This window comes from Lathyrus oleraceus, chromosome 5, assembly GCF_024323335.1.
Source record: "Lathyrus oleraceus cultivar Zhongwan6 chromosome 5, CAAS_Psat_ZW6_1.0, whole genome shotgun sequence".
Lineage (NCBI taxonomy): Eukaryota > Viridiplantae > Streptophyta > Magnoliopsida > Fabales > Fabaceae > Lathyrus > Lathyrus oleraceus.
Window position 1 is genome coordinate 512,212,412 of NC_066583.1, and position 12,207 is coordinate 512,224,618.

At 33.5% G+C, this 12,207-nt stretch overlaps 1 long non-coding RNA gene across 1 annotated transcript; it reads right to left on the reverse strand.

Moving 5' to 3' along the window:
• Nucleotides 1-3,928: 3,928 nt before the first annotated feature.
• Nucleotides 3,929-7,381, reverse strand: LOC127085913 (uncharacterized). Its single transcript, XR_007789310.1, has 3 exons — nt 7,038-7,381; nt 5,185-5,762; nt 3,929-4,989 (listed from the first exon to the last, which is right to left on the reverse strand). It is a non-coding gene; the product is annotated as an uncharacterized LOC127085913 (long non-coding RNA).
• Nucleotides 7,382-12,207: the final 4,826 nt, after the last annotated feature.

Sequence of the window (12,207 nt, forward strand, 5' to 3'; positions counted from 1 at the left end):
CTATATACATAATACTCTTAATGCTTCAATGTTATCCCACTTCACAATAAAGCTCGACTACGGATACTTTAAGAATAATGTCCTTATGTTTAATGGGATCTCATGATTAAGTCACACTTGATACATTAAACGGACTATTTATTCTAGGGACTTTATTAAATAAACATAATAAAGAAAAAAAAAGTCTTTTATTATTAATAAATAATTCAATACAAGTACCAAAATTATTGGCCTATAGGGCTTACACCATCAATAACTACACTTGATACACAATCAAAGGCGTAGACAAAATACAACTTAGAAAGACTATAAGACTTAAGAATTTATAAAATGTACACAAGGTTAAGAGGTTCAAAATCTAAAAAATTCAACAGAGTAGCTTCTCTTTGAACGTCAATGTTCAGAGTCTTGTGGTGTGGTGTATTGATGTGTGGTAGTCTTCTTCTTCTTCAGGTTTGTATCTCCTTATATAGAGAGAGAGAAAAGAGATGTTGAAGACTTTCACTAAAAGGTTGGATAACCTTTGTATTTAATTAGACACATCAAGCAAACACTTTTCTGTAAGAGGAATTATCTATTGAAGCTCAGATAACCAAGAGAGAGATATTTTCTTAAGTCTTCACGTGATTAAAAGGTCTATGAGTCTTCCAGAGTTGCCACGATTGAAGAGACTTTGCTTCAGAGTCTGAGGCATCCGAGGATGACTTTCTTCAGAGTTGACTTCTTCAAAGTCTGGATCACCATCAAAGCCAGAGTCTTCAAAAGTGATGTTCAGAGCCAGAGTATGATCTTCAAATTCATATTCCTCAAGCATCTGTTCTTAATGATTATATTCCTGCAAACATGAACATATGTTAGAATATTCAATTGTTCTTTAAATCCTTTGTTATCATCAAAACGCAAAGGATATGATATTAACCAATTTTGTTCCAACAAGTTCGATTTGGGTCATCGGATTTGTTGGTCAACCCGCACCCATGAACACCCCTAGATAAATGTATATGTAAAAATGGGAAAGAGGTGTTGATGACAACATTTTCAGGTCTAGTAGGATTCAAAGGTGATGAAGATATACCTGCATAAACTATATTTTATGATAACATACATACAATAAGACAAAAGTAGTAAAAAAGTAATAAGATTCAAAAGAGTTTAAATTTAAGAGACACAATATTATCCACATTTCCTAAACATATGATTTTACTAAAGAGTAGGAATGATAATGATGAATGTTTGGGCAAGGTACTATAGTACTTATTCCCATACACATGTTAAAAAAAAATCCTCGTACCCAAACTCATATGCATGTGGGAACAATGTTTTTATCTATGTCTATACTCTATGGGTATCTAACTCTCCATACTTGGACTCGTTATCCACATTTTTAGTAAGAATAAACCGATAGACTATAAAACATCATAGCATTTCAGTTTTTTTGACAATATTAAAAAAAATGAATTATGAAATAAACAAACACTTATATTAAAATGTGTAATAATTTAATAACGATATATTTTTAAAAACTCATAAACATTATTTTTATATAATAATAAAAATGATAATATATAAATATATTTTGTATGAGTACGGAGTGGGGTGGATAGTAATGTGCCTATGCTCACTTATTTTAGTGAATGATTGCATGTGCACGTATCCATTTTACGGGATTTCATTCAATATATCGTAAAAGAAATTAAAGATACACTAAATATAAACTAAATTTCCATCTCTACCAAAAATAAATTAAAAAATTAATAATAGACAAAAATGAAAAGAAAATTTTAAAATGAAATCCAAAATAATTTATCCGATATTTATAAATTCACTCTATAATAATTTAAAAATAAATCTAAATTTTGTTAATGTCTTTGTTTGTTTGACTTAACTAGATTGTTAGTTATATAAAATAATATTTAAAATTTATTTAACTATATTGTTAGTTATATTATAAAATAATATTTGTTTCTTTTATTATTTTAAATTTCAATTAAAGTGTTATATTTCCATTCTTTATAAATATACCAATTTTATTATTTTAATCATAGTTTTATTCCAGTTTATTTTATATAAGTCTACATAAATTCTATCTATATTGAAATTAAACCTATACGTATATTATTTAACTTCTATATTTTATATTTTAAAGGGTGCTCTTATGATAAGTATATTATTTAATTCCTATATTTTAAAGGGTGCTCAAATCTAAAATAGAAAGTTTGTTTAGAAAAAGCAATTTAAAAAATAGTTATTAATTTTTAATTAAAATAAAATAATATTTAAGATTTTTTTATATTTACTTTGAATTTGTATTCTTTTATTGTATATTGTACATATTAGCGTTATTTTAATTTAAGAAATTAAAATTATTAATTATTATAATTTTAACTTTTTATTATTTTAAAAAGGGTCATGTTAACCGGTGTTTCCGAGGTTAAGAATTTCAAATAAAAAAAATATGTTAGGTTGAGTTCATTGAATATATATAATATTTTTTTAAAAATTAATTATTTTTATTTTCAATATATTGAATACACATATATTTTAATATATATATATATATATATATATATATATATATATATATATATATATATATATATATATATATATATATCTTTTTAATATCTTAAATAATATTTAACTTATCATGTTAATGTCTTAATAAGTGTCCCGAGGACACTCGTTAGCATTTTCCTCTTAAATATATATATATACACTAATAATATAAAAAAATTTTATACTATCAAATCAATAAAGCGTGCATTATGCTATATCACACTTTTATTTTTAAAATATAATATAATTTGATAAATCTAAAAAATATGTGCCTAATATTGTTTTACATTGCATTAACTTTAAATTTTAATTAAAAAAAATATTCATCTATATCATACCCCAAAATTCACCATACCTTTCACAAAATTCATATAGGTCACTAACCTTAATCCTATGAATAGCCTTATAGACATTTCATTGCATCTACATAATCATTGGTCAAATACAAGAGGACATGTGTCATGGATTCTAAACTTTGTGCTTGCACCTAGTGAAAACTGAGATTTCTCTGCAACTCAAGATGGCCCAATAAGTTAAACCTTAATTGGAGGTATCTCTTGAAGCTTGTGTATATGCTTAGCATTGGAGATTCAACTGTGATTTCTTGTTGTTTTCTATAAACCTTAATCATATCCCCAAACCCTAATTCATGGCACTACTCCTTGTGTGTACCCCTAATCCCATTTCATTGGCCATCATCATTCCATGGTTTGTATGTGCACTTGCGTGGCCAAAATCCAGTCTAAGCCCACTTGGTCATGTGTTTTCTTTGGTTTGATTGGCATTCATCTCATGGCCCCACATGGTCATCTCTTGCTTGTTTATGATCTTTGTTTCAAGTTCAAGTCCATGGTATATCATCTGATCATTTTCTTATTCCTAGCCCGAGGTTTGTTCATGTCTTATTTGGTTTCATTTCATCTGGTCACACCTAGTGCATGGATCATTCATGGTTTGTCCATATGTCCATTTGTTCATGTATGCAGTCTCATTGTTCTTTGGTCCATGCTATGGTGATTAATTAAAGTCGTGTTGTTCATTTTCACTCCATCATCCATTCAAAGGTTGATTTCAAGAGGTCTAAAATGGTTAATTCAATTCCATTTTTTATATGCTATTCATGCCATGTTACACACCATAGTTGGTTTTCTCAAGTCATGTTCATTTCAATTTCCACTCATATCAATTTCATCCATAAATAAAAACCAAATTCATTCAAATAATCATCTACATTGCTAGGAATATCCATTACATGAGAAATAAAAAAAATGGAAATGTTGACCAAATATTGACTTTGGTCAACAATTGAACTTTTGGCCAACTTTGACCAAAGTCAACCCAAATTATTCAAACATCCAAAATCCCATTACAATTTCAATCCAATACAAAATTCCAATTTTATTTTTTACATCAAATGATCACAACCAAAATTCAATTACAAACATTCTAAGTCACTTTCTAATGCATACCAACTTATGTATTAAAAAAAACCAAACATTTCAAACCAAATTCCAAAATTCCAACTCTATTCAAATGAACATTTCAAACCAACTTCCAAAATTCCAACTCTATTCAAATGACCATTTGAAACCAATTTCCGAAACTACAATTCCATACATAAACCATACACATACATCTTGAGCTCTGATTACATACAACCCTTTCATTCTTCTTTGTATAACAGAATTATCAGTAGCATTCTTCACTCTTCTAGTTCTGCTGAATTTTTGATTGATTTACTAACATCAAAGTATTTCAACTATATTGATGTCAGTTATTTTACATTCATAAGTCTTGAAAAATTTGCTAGAAATTTGGAAGAAAAAGATGTTATTGATGATAAAACTGCAAGTGTAGATGGCACTAATGAAAGTCAATTGAGCTCAAATATTGAGGGTCATCCATAATATATACTACACCATTTCACATGCCCCTTTTCTTGAAAATCTGATGATACATATGCTTTCAAAATGTGGAGTGTATCAAAAAGTGATAATATAGTGCTTTCCGGAGATCTGGATGACAAGCAGCTTAAGTCCAAGAAGCATGAAAATTATGTATTGTCTGTTGACAGAATTGCCAAGAATATGAAGTTAAAATTTACTAAAGCTTGGATTGCATATCTTAGATTGCCACTTCCACTTGATGTGTACAAAGAGGTTCTTATTAATCTTCACCAAGCAGTGCTTCCCCATCTGTCTAATCCCATCATGTTATCTGATTTCTTGACAAAGTCCTACGATGTTGGTGAGTTTAGCAATGTTTCTTATGCAACAATACTTGGAGCAAAGATTACTCAGAGGGTGAAGCATGTTCCTTTAGCATTCTACAAAACAACTTCTTCATCTCTCTTTTCAGAAAATGATTTTACCTGTTGGGCTTTCCAAAGTGAAGAAACGTCCCAAATGATCATGACAATAACACCAAAAAAAACTGCATAATAAATACAAAAACATATTTGCAACAGTCAATAACAGCAAGGTAATTCACCAAGTCCATGGCAATGTATATCATCAAACATATATCATAATGGTTCACAAATATTCCTAACATTCTACAACCACCTAGCATTTTCGAAGTGACCACGAAAAATCAAAACAGATACTTCATTTATTAATCGTAACATACCTGCTGCAATGTTTGGATGATCTTTGAAATCGGGTAGACATAATATTGGAGGAAACCATCATGTCGGGGGACCAGAAAATCATTCTACCACTTATCTTGAAGAAGTTGAAGGAATGGGAGTGTGTTCTTCGACCACAAAGAAGATGTCATTTCCATCAGTATCGAGTGATGGCTTTCTTACAAATCCTATTCCCAATCTTCCAACAATCCACAGTCCGATCTTAATACCCTCAATAAATATCAATTCCCCGGATGTAATCATCAGACGGGCAACAATGTATCCGGATTACATGCAGTAGATTCCAAAACCAAGAGTAATCGAGGCTCTGTTATCCCATTTGCCTCATGGATGGAATTAGGCACATCCATTAAGAAGCTTTATGGATAACCTCTTCATTACCTTACAAAGACTATGCTTAAGTAGTGGGAACAAAGAAGGATTGGAAGCAATGATGAGTATACACGCTTAGATGACATAATCCATCCATGAAAAGCTGCAGCCACTATCTAGATCATGGAACAAGTCCACCGCCAAGTCTTGTCGCATATTCATATTGCCAATCTATGGAAGAAGAACCCTGCAAAAGAATATAAACTGGAAACTCAGATTTCACAACTAGCCAATCTCAACCGATTTCTCCAACTGACAGAAACCAACCATAACAACCCTTAACCGAAATGCTAACTCACTGAACGTTTCAGTTAAGAGAACCATAACCAAACTCTCAACAGAAAAAACCGCTCAACCCTTTTTCTTCACTCCAACTGTTTCCGTAACACTTACCCAAAGCTCCAACCGAATGGCGAACCAACTCGATAAAATTCCAATTCTGTAACAACTTTGCAACCTCCAACAGAAGCGCAACTAAGCCGGCGACACCAACCTTCCGCTAATAACCTATAACAGAATGAGAATTCAACCTAACTTCTCATCCAACTCAATCACCCAGAACCAACCTAATCGAATTCACCCTCCATTTTTTCTCTCAACCATTTTTCCAATAACCTGTAACAAACTGGTATGACAAAACCTTTAACTAACCCTCTTCAACTAATAAAGGACCTGGAAAAATCCATAGCAGAACCGTACAAAACTCCCTCATAACACTCTCACTTCCCTCACACTTCTTCATCTTTCGCGAACTCCATAACTCCTACACAACCCGCAATAAACCATCTTCGATAACCCTTCAATGACCACTCCTTAACTTCTCCAACGGATAACTGAATCTAATTGAACTAACCTCAGCTAACCAACTTAACTACCCTAACCACCATGCCAGCTGTCTAACTAACTGCCTAGGGATCCACCAAAAAAATCAGAAATTAAAACTGAATAACAGAACTTGACATCGAATTCCTCAATTCCTAACTAACTCCTAACTGAAAGTCCCCAATCCCAATGTTAAACCACCTATAAATTCAATCTCCAATCTTTCATTCGAGGAGTTTAATCATTTTTCCACTCTCAAATCCCAATCAGTTACACATTCATCGCTTTCCATTTTGATTGGAATCACTCTTCAATTCCAATCATCCTCAATCATACTCCATTGATTGAATATTGCTTCATCATCTCCAATCAGTTTTTCACCCTTACACATTCAATCTCTAACCATACATTATCATCATGGAGCTACAAAATTCATTCTCCTGAACATTCATCCTCATCTTTCTCTATTCACTGATCATTCTATGCAACAATCTCCATCACTCTTGATTCAACATCTCAATCTCTCAACGACTCACTCTAAGATTCAGAGCAACTACAACCACAAATCAGAAGGGAAGAAGAAGAAGAAAGTGGAGGAAGTAAGAGATTCAAAGGGAAGCGGAGGAAGTACAAGACCTACCTGAGACTTCATTGTCATCGTCACCTTCGAGCTACTCCGGTAGGCATTCTAAATTTCATCTTGTTTTCTTCGTTTCTAGTTACCGGTAGGTTGGGTATGGATCAGTACCAATAGCCCTAAGGTCTGAGAATGAATCATGGAGGTGGGATGAACAAGTTGATGTATTCGATTCCTATTTTTGTGGCCATCGCCGCCGGAAGCGATTTCCGACGCGGTGGTCCGCGGAGGTGAGGAGAGGATGTCGACCTGAGCCGCCTCTCTAAACTGACTTCTGTTTAATTTCTTCATTTGAATTCCTTATCCAATCATCAAGATCCACATGTGTTTGTTGGCTCTTTTTCTTAGCATGTGCTGAAATCACTTCCAGACCTGGTCTGTTTAGGTGGGCCTAAACTTGGATCTTCTAGCCATCACCCCAAAATTCATCTTCTTACCCCTGACCAGAAGAGAATTCAATGGGTCTAACACCCAGGGCCCATGCGCCTCTTTTGGCTTCATCACCACAGTTCCAACATATGCACCCCTTGGCCCATTTATTTATTTAATTGTTTTTTTTCATTCCTTTCAGTTTTAACTTTTGATGTTGATTTTTTAATAGCTTTTTTTACCATGATTATAAATGATAAAAGATATTAATTGTTAGTTTTAGTTTAGATTTAAAGATTAATAATGTTTAGGGATTTTAAACATTTTGATTAGCTCATATGGAAAATTCCCAAAAATACTTGATTATACATATTAATTTTGATTAGAACTTTCCCTTCATTCTTAACAATTAAATGTTTGGGTTGATTAGGATTAAATCATTGTAATTCCCTTTTAATTCCATATGTCATGTTCATGTATTGTGTGACTTTTAATTCCATTTAATTGAATTGTCCATTTTATTTTGGTTATTATAACCAAATTGAAAATGATATTTCAATTTGATATGATGTGTTAGCATGTCCATGGTCATTACGTAATTCCAACGTTTCATCCATCTATTTAGAATTTTAATATTCATTTTAATTCTATGTTGTTAATGCATACTGACCATATTTGTTGTTTTTGTGTTAACATGTGAATGAGAGATCTAAACCATCCAAGTTACTCATCTTGTTTTTATTCATTAGTTTGTGTTGTTTGAAGTATCATGCCACTTGTATGGTTTAGACATGGCACATGATTTGTAACTTGTATTTTCTTTTTATTCCCTTATGTTGTATTGTGTGGATCCATCCCCCCATTGTGGGTCAAATGTCCCCCACCCCATGATCATGTAATAGCTTAGATTTATTGCTTTCGAGTTAGTTCACCATGCATGTTAATAAAAAAAAGATAAAATACAAAACGATAAATAAAGCATTTCAAAAGAAACAAAAGGTACTTGATTCAACATCAAGTTGTTTTCCGAATAAAACTCACACCATTGCAACGCAAATATTTTATCCAACGCCAAGTATTCCCCATCCATTCTGTGATCCATCATTTACATCTCTTCTCCATTCTCTTCTCAACCTTATTCTATCTCTCACCTTTATTATTCACTCACACCTTTTCATAATAAAATCAAACACTTGATCCAATATCAAGTTTTTTTTTCAAAACCATTTTCATAATAAATTGGAATGCAAAATGGGGTGTATGTGCTTGTACACAACATTCAAGTACTTGGATTGTCGGCCATACCTAGCCTGAGGACCCGACACTTGACTTTCCCCCTTAAAACATCTAATGATTCAAACAAGTTAGATCTAGGTTCTATGAGGGATAAAAAGAGTAGTTAGGTGATAACATGAAATTATATCACATTTTAAGACTTAATTTAATTAGATTATATTATCATTTACTTTAATTTATCCCATTTTATCAGATATTATGCAGTATTTCTTTTCTATTTACATCAGGTACCCATTTTGAAGCAAAAGTGAAAAAAGGAAGAAAAGGAGGTGTAAAAAGCAATAAAAAGGAAACAAATAACCAAGACCAAGCCCAGCCCAAAAGAAAGCGCACGTTGCCCCTGTGACGGGCGTCACAAGGGTTGTGACGAGCGTCACGCGAAGTAGCCTTGTGACGGACGTCACACATGGTGTGACGAGCGTCACACCAGTCCACTAGCTTTTTGGCGCAAGTTACGCTCTCAGAAGAATGGAAGTAACGTTGAGGACTTCGTGTCCTATTCCCAAGCCGTGTATTTAGCCATGCTGAAGACTCGTAGGAAACGCAAGGCAGTTACCAAGGCTATTATAAATAGCCATCTCCTCTCTTTGCCGAACAACAAGTTTTTGCACGCTCAGTTTTGCGAAAGCTCTGCCAAATTTTCCTTTCACGCCTTTGCTTATTTTTCTTCCTTTCCAGCATTGTTCATTTTATTTATTTCTTTTGCAAGCTTTACTTTCTCTTTTCCCTTGCAATTTATCTTTCCCGTTTTTAGCTTTTAGATATTTTTCGCATAATAGTTTCTACACCGGAAACTACTGTGCAACTTTATACCGGATTTAACCTTACGTTATATTCGAGTTTTATTTCCTTGATTTATTTTACTGCTTAATTGAAGAATCGAAGAACAAATCCTACCGGCTTGTGGTGGAGTGTTCAAGACCATTGTATTACGCATTCAGGTTCTTTAATTGTTATTTAATTTTTTATGTTTTATTCTATTGTTTATTCATATTGCCTGCCTGGAATGAGTCTGTTTATGCATGATATAAATTCTTGTTTATTTAGCATGTCTGGCTAATTTGCCTAGGTATCGGTATGTAAAGTAAGCAGAATAAGGGATCGAGACTGAGTCGGTCTATCTAAACTTAAAATCAAAATCAATCTTTTTATGGTCTCAACTTACAGGTTTAATAACAAGATTTTTTACAAAAGTAAAAGACATAAAGAAGTTAAAATCAATAGAGCGAGAGTTTGAGATTTTAACTGGACAGTGTAAGTTAGGCATTAATTCTAGATCAGGGCGAGAGCAAGTTTTAGAGTTAATTAAATTCTGACCTTTTCCAAAAAGTATTTTTAAAGATTGAATGTGAGGACGAGAGTTAAGCATTTGGATTTAATTATATAACCTAAGTCAACAGAGCGAGAGTTTGAGATAAGGGTGTTTAAAACGGTCAGTATTTTCTTAAAAAGAGTTTCTGCAACTTTATTGTTTTCAAAATATGGTTTTTGACTTAATTATAAGTGACAGCAACATTAATATAAAATCATGGTTTATTCAACAGAGCGAGAGTTTGAGATAGAACCTTTAACCAATAAAGTTAACCGAAACGATTCATTTTAAAACCAAGAAACCGACAAAGACTTGATTCCCTAGTTTTGACGAATTACATACCGATATCCGTTTTATTAATATTTAATCTAGACATTAGTTTAGCTCTTAGTTTTTCCCCAAACGATCAAACATCTTCACCTTAGATTTACGTAGTAACTTTAGATAACGGTATATCGATTCATAAGTCCCTGTGGGATCGATATCTTTTAAAACTACGCGATAGAACTGTGCACTTGCAGTTTGTATCCCATTCTCGACTCACCCAGTCGAGCGATCATTAGGACTTTATTGTCCTCTCAATTCCCAAATACTCTGATAGTTGAACGTACTTAGTCAAGGGTCAGATACTTGTCTCCCTCTAAGTTCCAATGATTAGACTTACCAAACTCTTTTCACAATTCAAATATCTTTTTTGGATAAAAAAGAGTGGTTACGACAATATTGTCCTCTCAATTCCCGAGTTCTTGGATTGTTGATTGTATCTAGCCAAAGGTCTGATGCTTGTCTCCGTACATAAAATCAACCCCAACAAATCAAATCATCTTTTGCCTTAGTGCACTCATCAAAACCTTTTAATAAGAACGTGTTACTTCCGTTCTACCATGAACGAAGCTTAAGCCTCCATGTGCGAGTAAGTAATGTTTAACTGCTAGAGTGTGAACCAAGCGTATCCACTTTACCGCAAACAAGCAAATACTTTCCGCTCCCATGACAGAGTATACAAGCAAGTAAGCGGTAGCATGCGAACGTTAATAATGTTCAGTAAAAACAACCAAACACATGTCCCGTTTGTAAGTCGAACTACGAAGCTCTGACTTCCTTATTGCACGTATAAGGATACGTAGGCACAAGGGTCCCAATCCTTGGCGATCACACTAAATTAAAACATATTTTCTCCCCCATCTTATTCTTTCATCTCATTCTCGATAGCAAACGACTTACAGATAAACAAATATCCATACGCATTTGATACGAGCAAATGGTTCCCATGGAGTACCATGGATGTGAGGGGTGCTAATACCTTCCCCTTGCATAATCGACTTCCGAACCCACTCTTGGTTGCGAGACCATTTCTCTCATTTTGGGGTTTATCGTTATTTTCCCTTTCCTTTGGAATAAATAAAATCCGGTGGCGACTCTGTATTTTTCACAGCGCTTCAATCTATATCACCCTAACCAGACTTTTTTTAAAAATAACCATGGTTTTAAAATTAAATCCCTAAATAACCATTTAAAAAAAAACGAAAATAACCACATTTACTAACTGATGCGTCAGTTGAACTGGCACATCCATTGAAGCTTAAGAGGAGGCGTCGTTGGACCTGGCGCATGCTCCTAATGGCCATGCATGTAGGTGTCATGCCTCTTAGCGCGTGCATGTGTGGTGCTACATGTATTGGCGTATGCATGCACTATATAGTGTATACGGCAATGCATCTAGCACATGCACCTTTAATTTTTTAATTTTTAATTTTAAATGTTAATTTTACAATTAAATAAAAAAATATTGAAAATAAAACTTATATTTATGTTATAATACAAATTACATATAATTGACAAGAAATTCAATGACCGGTCCGATTGAAACGTCCTTTTGTTCCACATCTAGGTGCATTAGCCTGTCTTCCAGGTCTCCCACGATTTTCCTGAGGTATTTGGGGTCTTTGAGTGCTGACATGATCCAATGGTGGCTGGTAAGGTGTGGTGGAATGTCCAAAGGTATTTGATAGATGTGTCATCATTTGTTCCCAATAACTTGGGGGTTTCTCGCCAACGACGCTTCCGTAATTGACTTCGGTGCCCATATTGTCGTAGTTAGGTCAATGTGGTTGGGTGAATTGTGGATGGTATAGTTGCCCGAATTGGGACATTGAATCATTTTGGAAACGAATCAATGGTTTATGAGGTGTACTA